We start from the raw sequence: 23,973 nt of genomic DNA on the forward strand, positions 1-23,973 counted from the left end.
ATCGATACGCCGGGTCGAGAAGAGACTCGCGAACGGGTCGAACGAACGTGCTGCTCGATCGCGAGTCTCGTACCAACTGAGCGCGAACCACGAGGACAAGCGAGCTCCGCTCGAGCCCAGCTCTTTCGCACTGGAGGATCTCGCCGCGACCACTCGGCCCTCCTTCCCACCCTCCTACAACTCCTTCTCCTCCTCCCGTAGTCGCACGCGCGCGAGAGAGCACTCTCCTCTCTCGTTCTCTCTCGGAGGTTGACGCGGCCACGCATGGGCACGTATGGATACGCGTAGGAACGCGTCGGAACGTGTCGGAACGTGTCGGGAGCGCAACAGCGTTCGCGAATCGTCCGGTCCCTCCCTGAGGGCGCACCGGGATCCGTAGCGCCGCGTTTCGGGGGTCGATCGTTCGATTAGCTTGGCCTAGCCTATCGTGAAAACGGTGGTAACCGGTGAAACCGGCCGGTTCAATTTCCGTTTATTTTGCAAACACCAGGCAGACTCCATTTTAATTTTTCTGATGTGGTCCAACATAATACTATTACTACTACTAATAATAATAATAATTGTAATAGTATAGAATAATAATGCCACAATAGGTATAGTTGAGTGTAGTGCTAGTTTACAATGGAAACGTTTCTTTGATTCGAATTTTTGTAAAACAGATTTTACATAAATATCCCCAGTCTAGTGATTATAATATACAAAGATCCTAGCTTCTAATATGATTATATATATATATTGATTTTTAAATTTATTTAAACCATCAATGATGAAGCCAAGGTCGTTGGTACAAGAATTTATATCGCATGTACATCGAATGCTATAGCGTGTAGATTATTTTATGAAAAAATTAATTAAGAACCAGATAAAAAACTAATTTCGACGATAGCTCTTAGAGTTTATTTTTCTTCGACGATTTATCTTCTTTGGCTCGACACGAAATTCCACTCGGGCTCGGTAATTTTAAATGTCCATTCAAGTGGGAGGGGCTCATAAACGGAAGGTCCTTTGAAGGGTTAAAGGTGACGCTCGACCGGCGTTACAATTATGAAAACAGAATTTACTCTTACCGCGAGTGGACAGGATGTTAACAAATAGTTTCCCCATAACGTCGAGCATTTGGCGAACGTAGGTCAACTCGTTGAGCTAACAATTAGCCTACGTGCTCCCATTGGTCAATTGGGGTGTCAAAAGTTGGCAGGTGTGAAAGGATAGTCTCAAACACAAAGACAATACAGACCAGAGGACTTTTACCATCATTGTCGAGTATTTTTTTGAAATTTCTTCTCCCATGATTCAAACAATATTTAATTGATATACTCTTTATTTTACTGCAAATAGTGCATTGCACACGATTTGATGACAAGTACAAGATTGAATTCACTCGAACTTTGTACTATTCCAATTACAATAAGACTGCGAGTTTTAAGCATTTCTGGCAAAAATGGAAAAGTGAATCATAAAATAGAGAAAAACATACATGAAAATGTCTGCACGTCATTTTGTCTGGTTTGGTAGTTCTAGTGTTTAAAAAAAGGGAAAGAGCAGAGGACCCTCGAGATCGTTTCTTGCGATTTTCGACCCGATCCGCCGATGAGGTCACTAGGTGCGCTCGCGAGTCCGCTTGCGGACTGCTTTGTCCGCTCTGCGTGTTCACTCCGGTCACGTAGAACACCGTTCGACGTGCATGCGTTTCTACGTGCATCGTGCGCCGCCGCTCGAATAGAAATTAAACGAGACTAAACCGCGCCTAGATGCATTCGTTGTGCAACGAATACGTTTACAGAGAACGTAGCTTAGAGATTCAACAGAAAGAAAGAAAGAGAAAAAAAGAAAGAGAGAGAGAGAGAGAGAGAGAAAGAGAAGACGACGAAGGTAAGGGAGAGAAGGTAATACTCGTCGGAAAGGCAAAGCGATGGATCCATTAGATTAATTGACTTCGGGAGCAGACGCGCGGCTCGGCTCGGCGCATCGTGCAACATGCACACAGCATAAGCCTCCGGAGACCGGCGCGCGGCCCTAATACGTTTAATGTCAAGGTAAATTCGTTCAACTTTCCCGGTGACGCCTCGCCGCCCCGGTTTCCGCGTTTTAATAAAAATTCCGCGCGTTCGCCGATCCACCGCCGCGAGCGGAATGCATCTCCCGAGCCGATTCCACTTCGGTGGGACCACACGCCGATTACCCTCGCACGCCTCTCAGATTCCGCTCGGGGATGGAGGTGCGCGAGAACTCGGCGGAATCGAACCGAGTCTCGATTGGTAGAACTGCTCGATGCACAGCACTCCGACAATTTGTTCCGAAGTCAATGCATTTCGTGCGAGACATTAATAACTTTTTAAAAATATTTAATTCCTTCAATTTTTGGAATATTAAATATTTTTTAAAATTTAGTTTACTTGAAAAAAGAAAACTTACTCTTAAAGGAAAGCAACTTATAATTACATCCGAAAACGTACCAAGGAAACAATAATCGGTCAGCCCACAGTAACCCGCACCACTAACCTATGTCTATTTTATCGTTGTTGTCGTCGACAAGTTGAGATGTCCTGTAAAAAAGGGTAAATAAATCGCACTGAATCGCTGTTGACGTCGACAAGTTGAAATATCCCGATAAAATGGTAAATATACCGCACTATGTCGCTGTTGTCGTTGCTGAGCTGAAATATCCTATAGAAAGGGTAAATAAATCGCACTGAATCTCGATTTGGTCGAGTTTTTCGGATCGGATCGGATCGGATCGAAAAGCGAATATCCGACTCGCCTCGAGTCGCGCTTGCTTGAAAATTCGAGCATCCGAACGACCCTACTCGGGGGTAGGTAGAATTGCCCGATGACTCGGATCGAGCTCGAACGGGGAAAACCGTGTTATCGATCGTCCGGGCCAGGCTTCGCGTATACCGTGCATACATCCTTGACACGTTCCCTTTGCGCGCCGGCAAGATCAACCCAGTTAATGGTCGGGTTACGGTCTCTCGTGGCGAGAGAGATGATCGAGCTTCGGGGCCAGCCTTCTTCAACGCCTCGATCGATCGGAAGAACGTGCTGCTGGTGCTGGCTTTGCTCTGCCGCGCGCTCTGCTCTCCGTTCTACACCGTTCTACACCGTTCTGCGCTCCGGGTGTGTTACGTTACCAGCAGCTTTTCCGCTCCAGTTCGAACCGCGTCTCGCCGATTGGAAAACATTGTTGCTCGTTTATTATGTGGGTCAGAAACGACCGGCGCAGGCGGGCCGGCAGGTGATCCGGAGAAAAATTATAAATAATGAGCGACAGATGTGGAGCGCAACGCGAGCAACGGGATTACGTAACTTTGGTCCTCGTGCGATCACGCGTTCGCAGTTTCCACGGTTCGAAGCCAAGACCTCGAGAGGTCACGTTTGGAGGTATACTTGTTTAGAACGTGTGTTCTGCCGGTGGACGGTGGTAGTACGTCACATTTACCGGACGTCATACTTTCGGGTCTAACGCACAACGTCGCGTGGGTGACGGATGATCGATGAGGGATGAAATTTGTGACGTACGTTGCAATTTGACTATGGATTTGTCTATACGTTCATACTGTTCTTGTACTTGTGAACTATAGAATATGAATGTTAGCAAGACACAATCTCTTAGAAAAGCGTGTCGTTTACTGTAATTACCCGTTAGCTGATGCAATCTCTTTGAAAAGTCTGCTATTTACTGTAATTATATTGTACATGGTTGACTTTTTAAAATTTAATAAAGAATATCAGTGTTTAATAACATCTGTTCGTTACAACATAGTTTTCACCTATTGCTTGACAACGAACGCAGAAAATTGGCAAGAATATATCGCGGATAAGATACACTGACACAGTTAGTAATCTAGAATGATTACGACCAGCAACGATTTCACCGGCAGAAAAATATTCCTTTTTAGCTCGAAAGGCCCGACCGTTTCAATGAACGTGCAGTCGATTAGTAGAACTTTTTCTGCGAATCTAGCGAGTCGAGTAAAGGTGACGCGTACCCAATGGCCAGGTAACGCGTCATCGCTACCGTTACCGTCACTCGACGAATCACGACCTTTCCTTGTCGAAACGACGACAGCTAATTAGGACGGAGTACATATGTACTCGCGTCGCTGTTCCACTCGTTCGCGGCACTTTTGTTTGCTCTGGATCGACCGGATCGTAACCGCCATGCTCTGCGCATCGAAACTTTCGAAAGCGATTAAGAGACGTGATTCATCGCCACGAAAACTCGCCGGTCGTGCGACAACCTCGAATAAAAAGCCATTAAAACGATTGGTTGTTAATCCGCGGAAGTAGGAACGTTTACATCGATAACCGATATACGGTAAATTCTCTCCGCTTCTCTCTCTCAACTTGTAAACAAAAATGAACAACTTTGGAAAGAGGCGATACGATCATTCGAGCCCCATGTTTTTATGGTCGCCTATTATCAACAAAGCTGAGGGACAATTTCGGAGAATTTCGCCTCGAGCACGCTATTTTCCATAGACCGGTACACAGCAAGGAGAGAACGCTGACGATCCAACCAATCCGATCGGAAATATCGTTCGGCGAACGTGATCAGAGAGCCAAATGTTCCGTGTAGAACCGGAGTCATAACATCGTTACGGATTAACGATGGTTTTCACGCGGTCCGTGCTCGTGCGCGCGCTCTGCCGATATTATTATTATTACTCTACACACGCGCGCCGCGTGTCTTCACCCTTCGATTTATCGATCCTCCAAACCCGTATAATCAATGCGAAGTGGGCGAACCGCGGCCTTGGCATTGCGTTCAGAATAGAAACCGTCTTAAATGATACACCTTGTTGATCTCGCTTTCGGAAATTGCTCTCCTTTTAACCCTTTCAACTCGGTAAACAGAAATTACCGAGTGCTCGGCGAACGGTCATGCTTAAGTTTGATTAGGCTAGTCGCATCGATCTTTTCAATCGGGTTTCTGGATGCGCTCCTTCCGCAAGTCAGGTATCGACCGTCTCACGTGATCGATCGGCTATCGATTCGACGTTACCTCCGCAAACCGAGTCGAACGGAGCAAGATTTACAGGGCGCAGTAAAATCTATATAAATAAATGCACGTAAAATCTACTAAATAATTTACTTGTGTGGTATTTAATCGGTTAACTGTTACGATGATCTGTTTTGAGAAGAGTGTATCCAAAATATGTCGAAGAAGTAATGGGATATCAACTGTATAACCTAGACGCTGCATACACCTTGTTCCTTATAATTATTTATAATCTTTTTGTCTTTTGTTGTTTTGAATGCAGCTAATTTTATCTTTTAGTTGCTTTTCCTTTTCCATAGCAATTCTATTTTTCTAGAATAGCGCCGTTGGTTTCGAGAACTCCAATAAAATGTTATAGATAACAATAAAAAAAAAACGGGGAAAATCGTGTACCGCCGGATCTAGTCAGGCTCATGGTATCGAATCGTTTTCGTAGCCGATACCGTGAGATCGCTTTTGCGGTGATCTCACCGTGACGACGGTGATTCCGAGAAGGAGAACCGGCTGAGCGCAGTCGAGCTCCGTTGCGTAATCACATTGGGGAACGATAGGCCGCGGAAAGAAAAAGAGCACGGGTTTTCCTGGGCGCGATTTCTCTTCCTAGCGATTGCCGCCGATTCGCCGGGGCAGCCTTTCGTGATAATTAAGAACGGAAGAACGGTGGCCGGGCACGGCTCGGTTTGTTGGCTCGGTTTGCGAGGCTTTTACCGAGCGGCGAGGAATTCTCGCGGATCGAAGGCGACCGGCCCCCGGTTCTCCTTGAGATGCGATTAATTCGCAAAAAAATGCGGCACCTCGGCCGCGGATATCGAGTGGGTCTCACGGAAGCCGGCGAAGCTTCGAGAGCTTCGTGCCGCAAAGCAGTTTTTCGATGGATCAGCTCCGACGCTGATCCGCGCGGCTATGGAAAATGCGGAGCCGACGATGTTGATCTTAAAGAGGACGTCGATGCTTTCCACGACGATCGTGTTTTTTCGATGAGAAATCGCCCGCCGACTCTCGACGGTGGAACAACATTCTAGACGTAATTGGACGACCCGGTCGTATTATCGCGACTCTCGTTCGCCTATACCTTGCGCACTGAATTTCCGATTTCCATCGCAACGTCGATATCGAATTTTTATGTCAGAGTTAAAGTAGGAGTTATCAAGATCGACAAAGCGTTCGTTATTACAATTGCAAGCTACAGCAAATTTTATTTACTTATTTTCTGGCAAACTAGTGGAACTAATATCTCGAAAAAATTCAAGTCATTTGGATCGATACGAAAAACGTTATTTCGTTTGAAAAGCTGTCAACGCTGAACCCAACATAATGGTTAAAATAACCAGTTTCACATGTTATTTAAAAATTGTCGAATTTATGCAGGCGCTTCTGTAGAAAATGAAGTTTATGATTCCAGTTCTTTCTGTTAATTTCACCGCTGACATCTCCATATGAAATTATTTTCACGGTTTTTTCGTATTCATCAATGCTGCTTCCTTGGCAATTCGGTTCTTCCAAATCTCGTGGAGACGATTCTCGAACGAATCTCGTTATCGCGGGAGTGTACCTCGGAAATCCGACATCGGATAAGGTGTCGCGTACGACAGAGGACAACGTTGCGATTCGAAAGCCAAGAGCGAAAATTCTGAAAAAGCCAACGAAGCTCCGACCGCGTACGTTTCGATGGCCGAGACCGTGTTTACGGATGCACGAGCTGGCCGACGAAGAACCCGGTTTGCGGTTGCCATCTGCTTTCTTGCCGCAAATTGCTCTCGAGCCGTGAAACAGCTCGAACAGTGTCGGGTTAAGCCCGGTCCGCGTGGTTGATCGATTGTCGAGAGTTTTTCGCCGGCTATTGCGTCGGCGCGATCTTATCCAGCGTGTTTTCAGCGACGTATCGTCTTTATTGTGTGAACGGAACGGAGGCGCGCGTGGCCCCGCAAGGTTACCGACGGCTCCTAACCAGTAAATTGGACTCTACAGCTGCATATCGGAGTCTGACGCTTCTTCCGGGTATTGAGTGCGAATTTACGCGGCCGAAGAGTCATCGTCAAATAAAGACGTGCGAATTCATTCGTCGTCCCTGTTTTAAGAAATTAATTATCTACTCGACTAAAAACGGATGCTGTTTCCGTACGTCAAATCCCTCGATGCATCATCGATTGTCTGCCATTAGGTCATCTCATAAGTTCGTGCAGCGAATATATTCATACATTTCGACACTTTTAATTGATTTCGTTTCTGTGTTGAAGATCGAGCACGTTCTACATGTACAACTAACAAAATGTCAGAAGTTTTGATCGTTCAAATATTAGCTAATACTTAGATATTTTTATCGACTTAGAAGCATTTACAGACGATTGCCCCATGGAGTTATAAGTTAATTTGTTGACGATTTACCGTGACATGGGTATAGTAGTATAGTATAGTCTGTGTAGTCTACACCTGTCTGTGTTCGTCGTTACATATTGGCTCCTCTATTGAAACGTTTAATTAAATACACCGTAGCTACTTGGTAAACTATTAAAAGGATTTAGCAAACGATAGTTACGGACTCCCCAATTATCATGCAACGTGCATAATACTAATACGATTATTCTCATGCGGCGCACGAGATCGTGGAGGTCACTGATGGCCAACTTCTGCTTGCTGCTAATCCTAATAATATCGAGAGTGTTCGAGCGTTCGACAACAAACATTTGTTCCGAAATCGGTGAATCATCCCAGCCGTGTACGATCGACTTGACGTGGCAATCAATGCGTTGATTCATTAGAAACGCAACACGCCGGTAAAATACACAGAAGATAGTAAAATACAGCCGTTCCTCGACCAACACGTGCTATCCGTTCCACGTGGATTTGTTCTAACGCGAGCGAAAAATGCGAACTATGCCCGTCGACGAATTAGAGCTCCATGGCTGGATGATCGATCACGAGAAGACGACGTTTCGAGCAATTATGTGAACCAACGTGCTATTTTCACAATACTCGCTCGGAAAACTCTCTTGTAAGTAATCTGTTCGACTAATTAGACTAATTAGACATTCAACCACATCGTACGCATAGTTTTAAATAGATACGAAGCAGTAATTTTTTTATTTTTAATTTTGTTCATTCTCCTAAGCGAGAGCATGGCAAGCAGGCCCGATCGAAAACTGCGGAACAGACGTGAAATCGACACCTGTTTTCCCTCACCGCGCCGGACGGAGCCAAGACTTTCATCGCGAAACAAGAAAATCTCCCGCGATTTCCCCGACGTCGGTGGGGGAACGTCCGTCTCGTTCTCGTTCGACGCCAGGTCCACAGCGTACGGTTATTTTTACATTATTCTTACTTTATTCTTTACCTTGCGCCATCCAGGCCGCCGTCCCGCTAATGGGTTCTCGATATCCACGTAGCCATAAAGCGGCCGAGAAGAAACATTGCGGCCGGAACGGTCGAGACGGTCTTCTTTATTTAACCCCGTAATTGCATCGTCGGAGAACGCCGCTGAACTTCGTAAGTCTGTTTAAAGGCAGCCGTAAGCTCTTTCGAATATCAAAACGCGGCCCTTCACAAATTCATTGCTTTTTTGAAAACGATCGACAGGAGGATTCAGACAAACATGGCTATCCATATCGAAGCTGTTTATCCCAAAATTAATTGTATAATCGAATAAGATCGGATTATACCTTATCCTTATCACGGCACAAAAATTGCCGTAGCATATCGTTTATAATATTATATTACTTCTTTTATTTTTATTTTCCTTTTACCCTCACTGATTTCTTTTTATACCTTATTTTATTCTGTACACTATGTAACGAAGGGTTTTTCCCATGGCATCAATAAACTATTATTATTTTTGTTATTAATATTTTATCTGTTGGAACAAAGAGGAGGATTTTATTCTGATTGATGCGAATTGATTTGGCGAATAAAATTTGATGTAACGCTGTCGAATAAATTTTCAATCGGATAAAGTATTATTTAAACAAAGAATGATTGAAAAAAAGCAATTCATTCGGCTAAATATCTTAAATAAATATTTCGTCGGTACGAAGGACATAGAAATAAAATGAAAGATAAAATAATACGGAACTCTGGCAAACTCGAAGACAACTAAGTGTTCGAGTAATAACTATGACGATTCCAGGTATCATCTTTCGCGAGGCAACTGTTGACTTTAATTGAGCTTGATTCGAACATTTGCGGAAGCCCGAAGAGGTCGCGTGGCGAAACCTCGGCGTGTTCGGACGGCATGAGATCGGTTCTTTCGCATAAGCGCGTGGCATCCAGGCCCCGTGGACAAGGGGCCGATGGCGTGGTCGTTTCACGAGGTCAACCACGCCGGTTTCTCGTAGGTGGAAGCCGGCTTGGGAACAATTGGCAACGACCACGGCGCAGCTTCGTCGCGAGCCGCACGGGAACGGGGACAATTGATTCTCTACGGCGGTCCTCGTTGCCATAAATGGCAGTCGCCGTTCCTCCCGATCCTCCAGCTACCTGTCCGGGCACAAGGAGATTCGGGATTGTCTGCGAAGAAACGAAGAGAGAGCCCGTTCCCGCCGTCCCTTCGCTCATTGAGTCGTAACTATTTCGGGAATCCGATACATGTTTTCGGAGCGTTTCGATTCCGCGTCGTGATACGACGCGATGGCATGCGATCCGGCGCGATAAGATGCGATTCCCAGCAGTGCAACCGATAGATTGCAAGGTCCTCGTCGATCGGTTTCGCATCCGCTGCCTCTCCCAGTGCGGCATTCGAACGAAAAGACTGCGATCGCCATCTGGCGTTGCCTCGACCAAACGACTTAACGCTCTATCGGTACAGGATTTCCGAACGAGGATCTTCTTACCGATTCTTCCTGCCACCCCTAAAATTGCTACGAGAGCTAATAACTTTGCTTGGGAATATGAGGTACCTGGGTGTCCGAGTACTTGGGAGATAACCGGGTTGAACAAAAAAATCCGGGTATCTCACGAGCACACTGACTTTTGTGAATTTCTTCTTAAGTGACAGCTCGATGGAATCCTCTCGAAATTTTCAGTGTGTGTTTCGTTTGTATTTCGGCCAGCGAACAGAATATTCTCGTTGCGATAGAACCTTTTTCTACGGGAGTATTATCGTTGGTGTAACTAGAGCGTTTGAACAGATAGCGATAATCTACATGTGGGTATTGTTCTAGAGCAAATAACTAAACGTATTTGTCTTTTTAGTCAAGCTGTTCTTGAAATTTCAAAATCATTACCATTTTTGTCAATAGTTAGATGATATATAGAAGTTATTATCAATAGTTATTAGATGTATTTCTCAGATCTATTTCGAGAACATTTGATCTCCCATACTTGTTCAATATAATGAACAACAAATAAATGAATAAGAGAAGACGATTCTGCTAAAAGAAAGCTGCAAAATTTTTCAAACATATTTACGCCTAGACAGAAAGAAACTTTCCACCGTCACATAGGGGTGAATCGCGTGAGTTCCATAACGACTCTCTGCATTTTCACGTTCGTAGCCCAAGATCGTCGAAAGTGAGATGTCAGTGATACGATTGCTCTCGGGGTGAACAGTATTTCGATTCAGGTGAGACAGTGGCATGACCGTGGGGCTGGTAATCGGACGAGCGACGAACGACAAATGCGTCAGGGTCCGGCGAATTGGCGGAATGCCGTGGACTAAATTCACGCTCAACGAATTATTTTCTGTATATATACCACTCCGAAGAAAATGGAATAGCTAAACTTAGGTGTCAGCTAATACGCGCAAACAGCGGCCAGCCGATAACCCATTGATATCGATCCAACCCCCTTCGCGGACCGTGTCGCGACACGTGACAATTAAATGATCGAGCTTGCAGTTCCTTTCTTCCGGAACACAATGTCTATCTATTCTCCGCGATGCTAAAACCGTTGAACAGCTCCGATTGACCGGCGGCAACCCATAACTGGCTTTTACGGTGCGTTCATCTTATTGAAATCATCTCGTTAAACTCGGTAATGACGGTCGAGTTCGCGGAGTTTACGGGTGAAATCCTCTACTTCGTAGAGAGATCGGAGAAGACGAAGTAGATATTGGAAATTATGCGGGACGATGGAGAATTTATCTGGATGTTTAACTTTTACGCGATTCATCGGAATTGTTCTTACGACTCCGTTGCAATTGTAACACAGGTTCTCGTTATTGGATTAAAAGTACCCCTATTTAAAGTAACAAAAATCATGGCTTTATTTCTCTTAACCGTATTAATTTTGTATTAAAATACAGTATAAATAATACTTAAAACAAAGGTTTAAAATTATATATAATCGTAACGGGAACTCCAATAAGCTTCTTAATACAACTTGGCTACTCCCATCGAGTTAAGAGGTAATAAAACAGCCGCAAAGGGGCTAACTTACTAGGCAATAACTGAAATACTTTTTCGTAATTTGACTATTACTTAAAATAACGAAGAAGAATAAAACAAAAACCTTTGTTTTTTAACTTCTTCAGCAACTTCTCTATTAATCATCTTCACGTGAATGCTCTATACAATAAACATTGATGGGAATGGACTTCCCGCTCTCCTCACTGACAGGCTATCGAGAAAAGAAAAACGGACGGTCGAGTCCAGTTAGCAACGATTTCTAAGAGGTCCAGCTAATTTTCGTCGGTCCGTATGCCCCGGAGAGTAAGGCCTGTCCGGTTAAGGGTTGATAATTTCCTGGAGGAGCAATTGCAGGGTGAAGAACCTGAAACGGGTCGTTCCAACCGGTCGAGAGGTTCCAGCGTTGAACAACTCGAGCGGGAAGAACCGCGAGTCCTAGAAAACAAGGTAAGCCGTCGCGGCAGCGGAGAGGGTGCTACCGTAGGCCGCGAAGTGGCTGCTTCGTCGTCGACTAGAATTAAGCTTAACGAACAATTGCGGACTCTAACGATTGAGCGCGCCGCGCCGGGAAGAGAGTCACGAGGGAAAGGAGAGGAGAGAGAGAAAGAGAGAGAGAGAGAGAGAGAGAAGAGGGAAGACGGCTTCTCTCGAGGAGCGGGAGAGGGCTACAACCGAGTCAAGTACGAATGCATCGTTCGCAAACGACTCGGCGGCCATGCGGCTTAGTCCGTTGCTTAATTTGTCGCGATTAGAAAGAGAAAGAGAGAAGGAGAGAGAGAGAGGAAGAGAGAGAGAGAGAGAGACTGACTCCCGTTTCGTCACGTCACGAGAACGAAACCGGTAACACGAGTCATCGTGTGACGGCCTCTTTCCTGGAACGAGGCGGAACCGCGCGCGAGCCGGCGCGGCACAGCACAGCGTTTCGCCCGCGCCGCTAATTAACGGGGTCGATAGCGTCCTCTGGTTACGCTAGCCGTTTGGGTCAGGGTCAACGCCAGCATCCGCGAACTCGAATCAACTCGTCCGAGCAACTGGCGAACTCGTCCGCTTTTCGACTTCGACTTCCTAGTCCGGGTATATGGGCTCGTTGGCCCTGGGGACAACGCTTCCGGGAAGACGATATCGCAGGAAGAAACTGCCAAATTTAACAGCTCGATATCGGTCCCGCGCAACATTGCCCAGCATGCATCCTCTGGGAGGATACATGTATATCTATCGATATGGCTTCGGGTAGTTTGTCTGAAGCAAAGGCGACTCATCTACATGACGTCACAGTGAATCAGGTGCATAAGTTATGCTAGTACAATGTATCTGCAATTTCGAAAGAGCAACACACCGATGTTGAAAACGTGTTGAATTTTGTTAATAGTGATTATAAAGGCACAGAGCTCCTTTAAGTCAGAATCTAGCATCGTGTTCTTACAGTTTTAATTTGTCTTTTAAGGCTTTAAATGGCAACTTATCTAATCCCGAAAATTTATCCCATTTCAGTTTCAATACTTCCTGGGTTGCCCTAAAACATTTTTCTGATAATACAAGAGTTTCATAGAACTCTCCGTCTTTCTTCCGTACTATTGCCTTACTATTTTACCAATGACGCTACTCGTGCATCTGATGAAATCACGCATCTATTACGTTTACCTATACTATATACATTTATTGTATCAACTATACAATATTTAGTATATACGTTACACTACATCTCTTAGTCTTCTTCTTGCTTTTGTATTGCGTTGTATCATTATATAGATATATATTGTTCTTTCTATTTTTATTGTACTCGTATGACAGCTATACGAAAGCTCTTCCTTTGTGCTTCTTCTTCCGTAGCAAAGGGTTTTTATACTCGTACGCATGAATAAATGATTATTATAGAACTATGGCCAGTTCAATTTGAATGGTGTTTTTCTGTACACTTTCGGAATCTAAATGTAACGCTATACAACTATTACAATCCTTTAATGGTTCTGCATAATTTTTATACAATTTTTCATATTTATGGTAAATAAATTCTGAATAAATTCTAAATTCTTCTGATATTAGAGTAACTCGATGTTACAAAACTAATCTTGTTACTAACGTAGACTCATCGGTCGTCTCGCTTTCATTGATCATGTAGATTTAGTTGCTCTCAATGGAGTCGGAAAAATCTGGGACCTTTTATTCCTCGAAAGTCAAGCCCCAAGGACACAGGTTTACGCAGCCAACGTTGCTCTCAAGCTCAATATCCAATACTGCTATTCCCTAATTGCAAGCGAGCCTCTAAGCGAGCATCCGAGGCTTCGGTGTAATAATCAGCTTTCGAGCAAGCGTCCGGCCAACCGATCAGCTTCCGCTGGTATCGTCGAAGCGGATACGTGGATTTCCTAACCGGTAACGCGGTCGCGACCAACCGATGTCAGCGACCGTACTGCCGAAACCATATTGGGCCGGTGAGCCCTATCCAAGGTCTACCGGTGGAATCAAATTGACCATCGGCTTTCTATCGTACGAGGCTCGAGTCACGCGCGACGAACGCACGGGAACACAAAGGGCAACGAAGCGAAACGTTCAGCTTATCCTGAAGTTCCGCGATACCTGCTAAATGCTTACCGAGTCGGTTCCAAGCCTCCCGAATATACTCTAATTAATAGACTGCGGATCTTTAAGCAAAATAGAAATGGTATTTATGAATTTTCAATAAACAAGGGTCAGGTAGCAGTTTCTTTCTTTGTTTAAATATTTCAGCAAGTTAAATATAATATATGTAAACAATGTAAAAAAATTTAAATGTCATAAAATCTGCAGTCTATTAATCAACGATCGAGATTGATAAGATCTTGAACGAGTCGACTGTTTTGTAATTTAATTTCAATGTTTCTGATCGAAATGTTTAATTAGACTTGATGCTCGGGTAGTCACTGATGGAAGATAACGTAACTTGCTTTAAAATCAATACAACATAGATAGATTGCTGTTACGTACGTTAGTTTACAATGAGTGGTTACAAATAGTCAAGTTTGGCACCGACAACGCGTACGAAACACGTCTTCGTGTCGTTATTCTAAAACAAGCAGATAATTGGCTACGAATTTTGCATCGGTTCTAATACAGCCGCGAGTAGAGACGCGTATCACGAAGAAAGTAGATATCTGCGGTATTATTCGTGCTATAAATCATGCTCGATCCGAGAGAACTGCAACAAATTGGACAGCTCCGCGTACAAAACGGCCTAATTGGACATCGTCGCGATGGAACATCGAGCTCGCGGGCGCCTCGATCCTCTCGAAAACAGCCTTGGTGAACGCGAAAGCTCGAGTTCTCGCGGCCGGAGAAAATTCGAAAGCTGTTGGAAACCTGTTCGAGCGAGTCGTCGTCGGCGTCGTCGTCGTCGGGGCCCGACTCGTGAAAACGATTGATGAGACGGAGCCTGCGCTCCGCTGGCGACAAAGAAAAGAAGGCTGCCGATCGCCGGCTAACACGTCCTACTCCGTGTCTTTCCTTGACGCGACTGGTGAAGCGTTAGTACAGTGCAACACCCCGACCCGTTAACCAAAGACGTCACGAAGCACCACGAAATGACGCGATCGCCGCAACGGAACAACACTTCCAAATGTATATTTATGCCCGATCACGACTCACGATTAACGATTACAATCACGAGTCACGATCGGCTCTCGGGCACGGAGCTTGCGCTGACCGAATTCGATCGAACCTCCCCCGACGGGTCTTCCCGTCGGTCTCCTCCACGATCTTCTCAATTACTTTTTTTCGATTATTTTCTCGACGGTTTTCTCGATCGTTTCCCGCCATTTTCTTTCCTTATTTCCATCGCGATCGTCGTCATCGTCGCCGTCGACGCTGTCCGGTCACCGCAAATCCGTGCGCCGAGCGCGATCGCTCAACCGAGTACCCTTTAACGCGTTTCGCGTGACAAGGCACACTATCGATCGACGAAACGGTGACGAGAGGCTGGGTCTACCGATGGAATTCGATTTTTTTCAACGTCGTTCGATCGAGCCTGTCTCGAGGAACACCGGATGTGGGCGGGACACGCGACATCTTCGAGCACGCTCTAGAGCTCGATCGATTACGCCGGTTGCTAATGAAATTCTAGGTGCTTTCAACCACTGTTTTGGCAAGCCTTAGGCCACTAGATTCGCGGACATAGATTGTGTGCCTACAGTTGGCCGGTAAATCGAGGGTACGATCGTACAAAATCGCTCTTTCGTAAACCGTCTGATAAGTACTTGAATTTATTAAAGGCTCAGATGCTTCTAGTACTCGACTTTATGTATAATTCGACTTCTTTTGCTACGATAACCGACGTACTACGATCGTTACATTATCTTAGGAAGTTTTCTTCAACAGTTTTGTGGATACAAATGAAACTAGCAAATGATAATAGATTACTTCAAGAAATTCATTCGGAAAGATGAACAAACAATTCCATCGCCTACATGTAGACAACGCTACAGTCAAAACGTTAATCTTATCAAAACAAATTTTGCTACATTGGAAACATCAGATTCGTGAATTTATTTTCAACGCTACAAGCGAATGATTTAATTATTACTAGACCGCGAGTTTGATTAATATTGTAATTCGCTAATAAACCGTCCGCAAATCTAGCGTTGAGTGTAGGAACAAGAGTAACAGTTTACGTTCCGTGGGATGATTCTAAGTTTCCCAAGACGACGGAAGAAGACAGGGGTCCGTGGTAAATTTGTCGCGTGAAAACCCCGTCACCGTTTCGCCCCTGAATTGCAAACAACGAATAAAACGGACATTACTGTAAGCGGACTTTCGCCAAACGGTGGAACTTACTTTGGAGTTTGTGACGTGGTCGGCCGGCACTGATTCTGGAACGGTTTGCAGAGTGCTCCGCATACTAGCGGACATTGTAGGCCAGCCAGTTTCACTGCCTCAAACCCTCCAACACTTTAACGGTGCGACCTCTTCCCCTACGCCTGCAACAGAATGTGCGCACACGTGAATGATCAGCCGAAGTCTTGCTACAAACGCCAAAAAAATTCTTTGACTTCGGACTGCAAATGGAACTGGATCCATTTCACCACGAATGTCCGGCGCGTGTCATTCGTACGGGGTAATTGGACATTTTACAATCCGTATTTTATCTCGGCGTCACATTCGCACAGTATACAAAAAGTTGTACTTCTACATTCCGTTTCGATACATATTTACTTTACCAGGTATGGTCTAAGTCCGTATATTTTTCCGACGTTTAAAACGAACCATTTTTATCGCTAACACAATCGATCGATCGAAGAAAACGTGCTTTTCTCCATTTAACATTAAACCTAACACATTTTCGTACTTTCTAAATAATAAACCCATACAGAAGTGCAATGCGTTAATTGCATCATATATTTTCTGCACATATAAATTGATCGCATCTGGCAGATATTCGCTCTGGTTACACGGGGATGTTGTTGTTCTTATAAAAAAATTTTCTAAATAAAAAATTATCCTGCACTTCGGTTTGAAAAATCGTGCTTCAGCGAAATCAATAGCTGCTACCGTGTCGGGATAAAGCTATAGAGCTTCACGGAGGATTAACAGAGTCGACGAGGTGTAACAGTTTTTCTGCCGGACTTTTCTTTGAAAGATACGGGAAGAAATGTATCCAGTCACTGTGGGCGTCCATCGATCGTGCAGGAAATGATCGACGACGCGACGACACCATGTCCGAAAGGTTCAAGTGCACGCCGAGATGAGATATCAGCGTCTTCTTGCTCGTTTACGGGCTCCCCCGTGAAAAACAAAGTCCCGCTTATCGAACGCGATAACGGTGCATCCGGTCCATCCGCGATCACCGGACTGCTCTTTATTAATTGGTATGCGCCGTGAACCGTGCGTTCAATTAGAACAGTGCCCGTCCTCGCTTCTCGGCCAGCGTATTTCGAGCTTGCTCGCCTCTCTTGCGATCGATTGGACAGAATGGATACCGTTCTGTCTTCTCGATACGGTGCCGGGTCCATTTGGACCCAAACGCAAGGCGCGCGGTTTCAGTTGCTTGTTCGACGAATCGATCAATTCTACGAAATCGAAACTTTCGTTCCATCTCTCTTCGATTTTGATCATTATATTTCAGTGGACGCGTAGAGCGGTCGTCATTTTAATAAATTGTATGCGCTTATCAATATTTGTTCATTCTTTTATTATAATAAATACGCGCGTAAGTAATCGGAGGTCGTATTTCACATCCAGTAATTATTTCAGTTGTTCTTCTTGTATGCATCATCCAAATATCTCATGTTTCATTCTGTAAATCATCGCACAAAATACGGATCTCAAAGTTGTATAAATAGCATGATCAATCATGCCAAGTCCGTACACGGAAAAGCAGATATATACTGAACGATCCTTAAGAAGATCAAAATTATCGTTGCAGTATATGACGGACTTATAACATTTATAAGCAATATTTCTCGTAAATAAATGAATAAATAAATAATTTGCTGAAAAAAATAATCGCAGATTCGTTGCTTAAAATATAAAGGTAAAAGGAGAGAACCATGGGAAATATAGTATTTGGAAGACCTTTGTCGATCGACCTATCAACAAGGAAATACTGTAATAATGTAAGCTGATTACGTTAGGTCGTTCACCCGGTATGCTAAAACGATAAATGGCCTAACGCATCTCGACTCTGGACTATCTGAAACGGGAAATTCCGTAATCCAGTCGAGTTTTCTGTAGGACCAATAGCACGGCGAGGCTTAATCTGAACTCCGAAGCTGATTGCGAGACGGGACGGAGCGTTTTCGGGGCTCGATGCGAGACAATGTTTTACGATTGGCCGTAAAGGAGGACACGGGCCCTCCGTTGCATTAGGTCAGCCGTCGAAACCAGCGGGACAAACTTCTACCGGTAGACGAGAGTGAATCATACCTTGCAGCACGCCATACTACGCGATGGATCATCAGGGGCGACTTCGAATCACGTTTGTCTGGCCGAGATTCGATCGTTCTACTTCATAAAGTCAAGTTAAAAATTATATGGAAATCGAGAGTGTTTTTTAAGCGTTTCACTACGTTTCCCTCCGTTATTCAAGCACCCCCACTTCTTTTGATTTATCAATACATGATTTGTACACTCCTAAAACATTTGATCGATTCATAAATCTTCCCCGTTTTATTCGTCGATAAAATACAGATTTATGTCGCCATCAATCATGCGCTAGCAATTATTTCTAACGACTTGTTGCCACTTACCAACTAACTGTACCAGGTATAATGAATAGACTATGGATCTTTATGCAAATTCTCATTTTTTTTAAATGTTACTGTTTTAGATTAGTTAGAAAATGTTACTTTTTTATATTTAGATAATATAAAAATTAGAAGCAACTAAGAACGTCAACGTACTATCTTTTTATCTATTCAGGTGATTCGAGGAAGAATGAAATTGCTACAAAATTCCCATTCCTTGCAATTGATGGAGACAATGATTATTTCGCATGAAAACTCGTAGTCGAATCATCGAAATCATTCCAATAGTTGTATGAAGTGTAAAATCTACAAATTGTTAATTATTTCGGGAACCTCCTTGCAGCATAAAAATGATCTATACATAGAAGTTGCAACAAAGAGGACTTAGAGTCCGTCTGTATTTCCCTTTTCGAACATTCGAACAGATATTTCCCTATTTGGCGTTTCTCCTATTCGCTTCTGCCACAAACGCATGAAATCCGCAGTCCGGTAATACTGGCACAAACACTAAATTTAGATAAGTGAATTGGTAACTGGTTTGATAAGTCCGATAAGGGGCTCGTAACGGCGGCGTTAGGCCGTTTAGGACTTTCCTAAGCGTGCAGGTCAGGGTTAGACGATCGCGTGGAACTGGATGCCGTCGAAACAGCACGGAAAACGAAAATACGCGGCGGCCGATCTTGAAGTTACGTGCACGCGTCGCGCGCGTACAACGTCGAAACAAGGTTGGCGAAAGTTGTTCCCCGGCATTGAGGGATTATTAGTCCCGTCGAGGGCATTATCTCTGGCACCGCGTGGACGAGGCACCGGGCGACACCGACGACCGCCACACGTTGACGAAGCGGAAAAATGCAAAAGTTGCTTGTTCCTTTATCGACGAATTTCCAACGGCAGTTGCACACCCCAACTGTGCTGCAACCATTTGCGGGTATTATTTTCGATTCCACCCCTATTACCAACACGCGACGTCTTTGCAAAAAATTGCGCAAATTGATAACGAAATTTTCATGGAAAACTTTCGAAAGACCAGCATTGCAAAACGTGATCGCTGGTGATGAAATTCTTCGAATTACGTTTAATAACCTCATCAATCATTTACCTGAATTACCTCATAAATATCATCAAATTAATTTTCGCCATCCTTAAGTTTTGTGGATCCCAACGAAATTAGGAAGAACCACGTACGTGTTACGTGACAATTACGGTATTGAATATACGAAATCTTCGACTCCTTTATCAGAGTCAACTATTGGTATTCGAAACTCGAACTTTAAACTTGAAACTCGTGCAAAGAATCTCTAGAAGCATTTATACTCCAATTATTAGTACCGCGAAGATCCTCTCGCGCGGCAAAAGACGTGAACTCTTGTTTATTGTTCTACCTCACGAAGGAGTTTCAAAGTGTAATAGCCATTTAATTTCCACCACGCTCCCAACAATTAGATCCTCCATACAATTTTCTGCAATATCATCGAATCGCGCCAATATCTACCCGAATAATTATACCAAGAATGAAGGTAACAGCAAGGCAATGCAAATACTAGACCGTGAATCATTACGCAAAATAAAAACTGTTTAAGATAATTGTGTGAAACGTAAATTAAATGAAAACGTCTTTCGTCTTTGAATAATTACAGTAAATAGGAAATATTGTAACAATATCTTGGAATACTTCCCATGACCTTACAGTTTTATATTCGACCTATTTGGTTTTATCGCACATGCATAAAAGCCGCGGTCTAGCAATTACATTCGCAAACGGTGTTCGAGCGTCGGACGTAAAAGTAATCGTTTTAAGTAAACGCCGTTTCGACCAGGCAACGGGCTAGAGCTGGACGCTTCGAGAATCCATATCGTTTCGTGATCAATGTACCGAGGATGAACGCCGCCTTACCGATAACAATTTCATGGTCCGTGAACGGAAAAGGATGCTGCCCGGTCCGGACGAGATTATTTTCGAATCGCGACGAACGTGAACGCGCGTAATTTTCTTGCGAGAGTTGTTGCGGGCCGGTCGCGAGACATAAAGAGTGAGAGGACCGACACACTTCCGCCTTCGGTCGACCGCCGCGCCGTGCAACACAAAAGCCACAAACAGGTCGGATGTATACGGTATTAAAGCCGTACATAACCAGGAGAAACTCGGCCCGCCAGCGTTGTGAAACGGGCCCTCGAATTTAGTCCGCGAGAAAAATGCCCGCTCGGACATGATCCGAATCAAGGAGATCCGACGAGAAAATACGGAGGCAGACTTTCAGCGATTTGATTCGCGCTCGAGAAAGATACACCAGAGTCATCAGTCTTCCATCAGACCAGACGAGGAAATCAAATTTGAAAGCAGTCGGAATTAGTCGTAGAAACTATGTCTGCGGCATCTGCAATGGTTTCAGAATTTAATGACAGTGATTCGAACATAATTGCAGCGGAGATGCAATGGAGATCAAGAAACAGGAGCGTTTGGATTTGATTGCCTACTTTGACGCTCGAGAAAAAAGTAGCTTGAACGAGGAAGTCGAGTCGGAACACCTGGAGCATCGGCTGGACTGAAATCTAAGAAATCCACGATAGCTTTAACACGAAACCTACCGAGCCAGTCATCATTGACCGATTTCACATTTTTGGACTTAAATTTGTTGAAATTGTAAATCATCTATCGTACAATATGATTGAACAAATTTCTTAATCGAAGCTTAGCGTTACAGTAAAAATGGTGGAAGATCTAAATAAATACTCTTTTCATCGTTATTAAACGATAAAAGAAAAGAAGTCGATGGGTCCAAAACTTGCAATCTGAGATGATTATTCAAACTAATAAGAACCGAAGGAACAATGCATTTGAGTTTAATTGCCACTCTCGCCGGGACAAGGGAACAATTCTGATAAGTAAACGGTGTTCGAGAGCAAACGCCAAGTGAGACATTCCCACAATGTCCACAGAGTCTGCGAGGGCATAGCAACAGTGATTCGAAATTGATTGGCCGACATTGGGTCGGGGGAGCGATAGCGGGTCCGATTGCGTGCGTCAGCGAAACAGGTGTTTCGAATACGCTTTTATTGGGCGGGTACCTGTGAGACATCGCCGACTAATTATAGCAGCGAGCGCGAGCGTGAGAATCGCTCGGGCGCGTCGGCCTCTGCGTAACGGGGAAAAGTTTGCCCGCGAAACTAATCGGGGGCGTAGGCGTCCTTATTGTTGTTCGGGTCGTGTCGCTGGTTGTCTGTTGAGAGGTGTTGCGGTCTAGAACTCTGAAGCAATCGATTGCTTATCGCGCGGTCGTAAAACGAATATCGGCGAACACGCAACTTCACGAGGACTCGTTTGGATTTTTTAAGAACAACAAACTTGTGGATGATCGTATTAAATCGCCCTTAATATTGAACGTTTATCGCGATCCAATTGAACTCTCGACTACGTGCGTACCGACATTCGAAATAGCGTACAAAGGTAAGTATCACGCTTGGAAAATAAGTATACGTTATAAACGCCAAACGATGATAAACAGATCGACAAAAAATCGATGCAACCTTTCGTTCGCTTGCTATAATATTCTGAACAGTACACTACGGTCACGACCTTGTCCAATGCTGCATATTTATTTTGACTCGAGACAAGTATACAAACCACTCGAAACGAAGCTAACCGGGCCTGTGAAGAATCGATGCAAGACAGGCATCAGTGTCCTTTGAAAAACATTCCGAAATAGGCGAGGCTCGCTTCGGCAGTCTAGACCGCCCCTTCAAAGTTCTAGCCACCTGTGGCTGCGGAGGGTCGCGGACACGATCCGCGTAAGAATGCAGGTGCGATGGGAGTGCGGTGCGAGTGCGTCGGGCGAGGCAAAGGTTGCCAGTTGAAACTGGGCTAGTCGGAGTCGCGGAAAATTAGGTGCATGGCCATCCCTACGAACTGGGTCAGCGGCACAGGCGCGCAGCTGCGAGTCGGCCGCGCCTCGATCCTCCGAATTTCTTCGATCCCGTCGATCTTTTGCCCAGGCTAGGCCGAGATTCGGGTTCGGCCTGGAAAACGCGGATAACGGGCCCGCTGAAACAAACGACCGACCGACTCGATCCGACCAGTTGCTCGAGGAGGAATTCCTCGGTTACTCGCTTCGCTCTGTTCCGCTTCGTGGTCTGGTTTCGCCGGCGCGGCGTGCCGCGCGAGAACGCACCGGCTATTACATAAACCCGCGAACCGGGCTTCCATAACGTAATCCAAGAATAAATCGCCGGCTGACGGGTAACGATGAACTCTCTCGCCTGAAAAGAGACGATTTTGTCCGGTGTCGACGCGTATCGAGCGGAACGGGAGAAAGGGAGCAAAGCGTATCGCCGCGTTTCGTCTCGTCGAGTCCCATCGATTCGAATGTCGGCGCACGCCGTTCATGCCGGAAAACCCGATACACAATCTTGATCGCCGGAGTCAATCCACGCGTACCTACCACGACAGCCGCGATCCCGCAATCCCGCTAATGGCTTTCTGAATATCCGCGGGAACCGTCCGGATAATACGTGTCTCAAGGACCCTTTTTTGGCCAAAGCTACAGGGGATGTTGCTACTAGATCCTATGGCGCCGGCCAAGTTCTTTGTCGCCTTTCGGAGAGATACTCTAAAATGGAGTATTCAGAACTTGAAAAGATGGTTCTTTTGATGCGAATAACTGCCTCCTCCCCCTCGTTCGATAGGGCAGATCTCAACCCCTTGGGCATTTCCAAAATAACATTTTATGAGACCGATGCGAATCGTAGCAGTCTCCGATCCGAATCTTCGAACATCAGCACGCACGAGAGACTAATTACTTTCAAATTGTATACGGCACCCAATGGCCCACTTGAGGGCTCAACAAGGGTACAATGGATCCGCATGAACCCGACGTCGTCTGCTATTATTGATACAGCTGGACTTAAAAATTTGAAATCCGAAATTTAACGCGTTCGCGGATAATTACATTTTGAATAACCTGTGAAGATAGACAGGCGATTTCTTCTTAAATCAATTGTAATATTTAAATCTTAATTAGTCACATTCCATATGACTGTTCAGAATATGTATTGCAATAGATACATTTTTTATATAGTCAATGAAGTAGTCAATGAACCGGATAATCATTACTTTAAAACGTATAACAATTTCAATAAAAGGAACAGTGTATAGAATTGAATGCAGAACAATGTGGCTTATAAATTTGGATGGTATTACATTTATGCCTGCGAACGTGTTAAAGGACCAAACGTATGCAAGTTCGCACCGCACTGATGATACCCTCTCAATTTCGAAGGACGCAGAATTTAAACGACCCGGCGGGGTTATGTTCTAAAATGGCCCTCCAACATCCAGGGTTTTACAACCCCCATTACCACGGCCGCTAATTTCGAGAAACGGACCGTTCCGGCGAGGCCTCGCATCGCGCAACGAGAATCATTA

The 23,973-nt window shown here is 44.8% G+C and overlaps 1 protein-coding gene across 5 annotated transcripts in view; it reads right to left on the reverse strand.

Annotated features, from left to right (window-relative positions):
• The window catches only part of LOC144475797 (serine/threonine-protein kinase MARK2-like), a 111,965-nt gene extending 95,681 nt beyond the window's left edge, over nucleotides 1-16,284 (reverse strand). For all 5 annotated transcript variants that reach the window (XM_078192068.1, XM_078192070.1, XM_078192071.1 and 2 more), the window contains exon 1: nucleotides 16,147-16,284. The gene's annotated coding sequence lies outside the window, so the exon portion shown is untranslated. The remainder of the gene's footprint in view (nucleotides 1-16,146) is intronic.
• Nucleotides 16,285-23,973: the final 7,689 nt, after the last annotated feature.

This window comes from Augochlora pura, chromosome 10, assembly GCF_028453695.1.
Source record: "Augochlora pura isolate Apur16 chromosome 10, APUR_v2.2.1, whole genome shotgun sequence".
Taxonomy (NCBI): Eukaryota; Metazoa; Arthropoda; class Insecta; order Hymenoptera; family Halictidae; genus Augochlora; species Augochlora pura.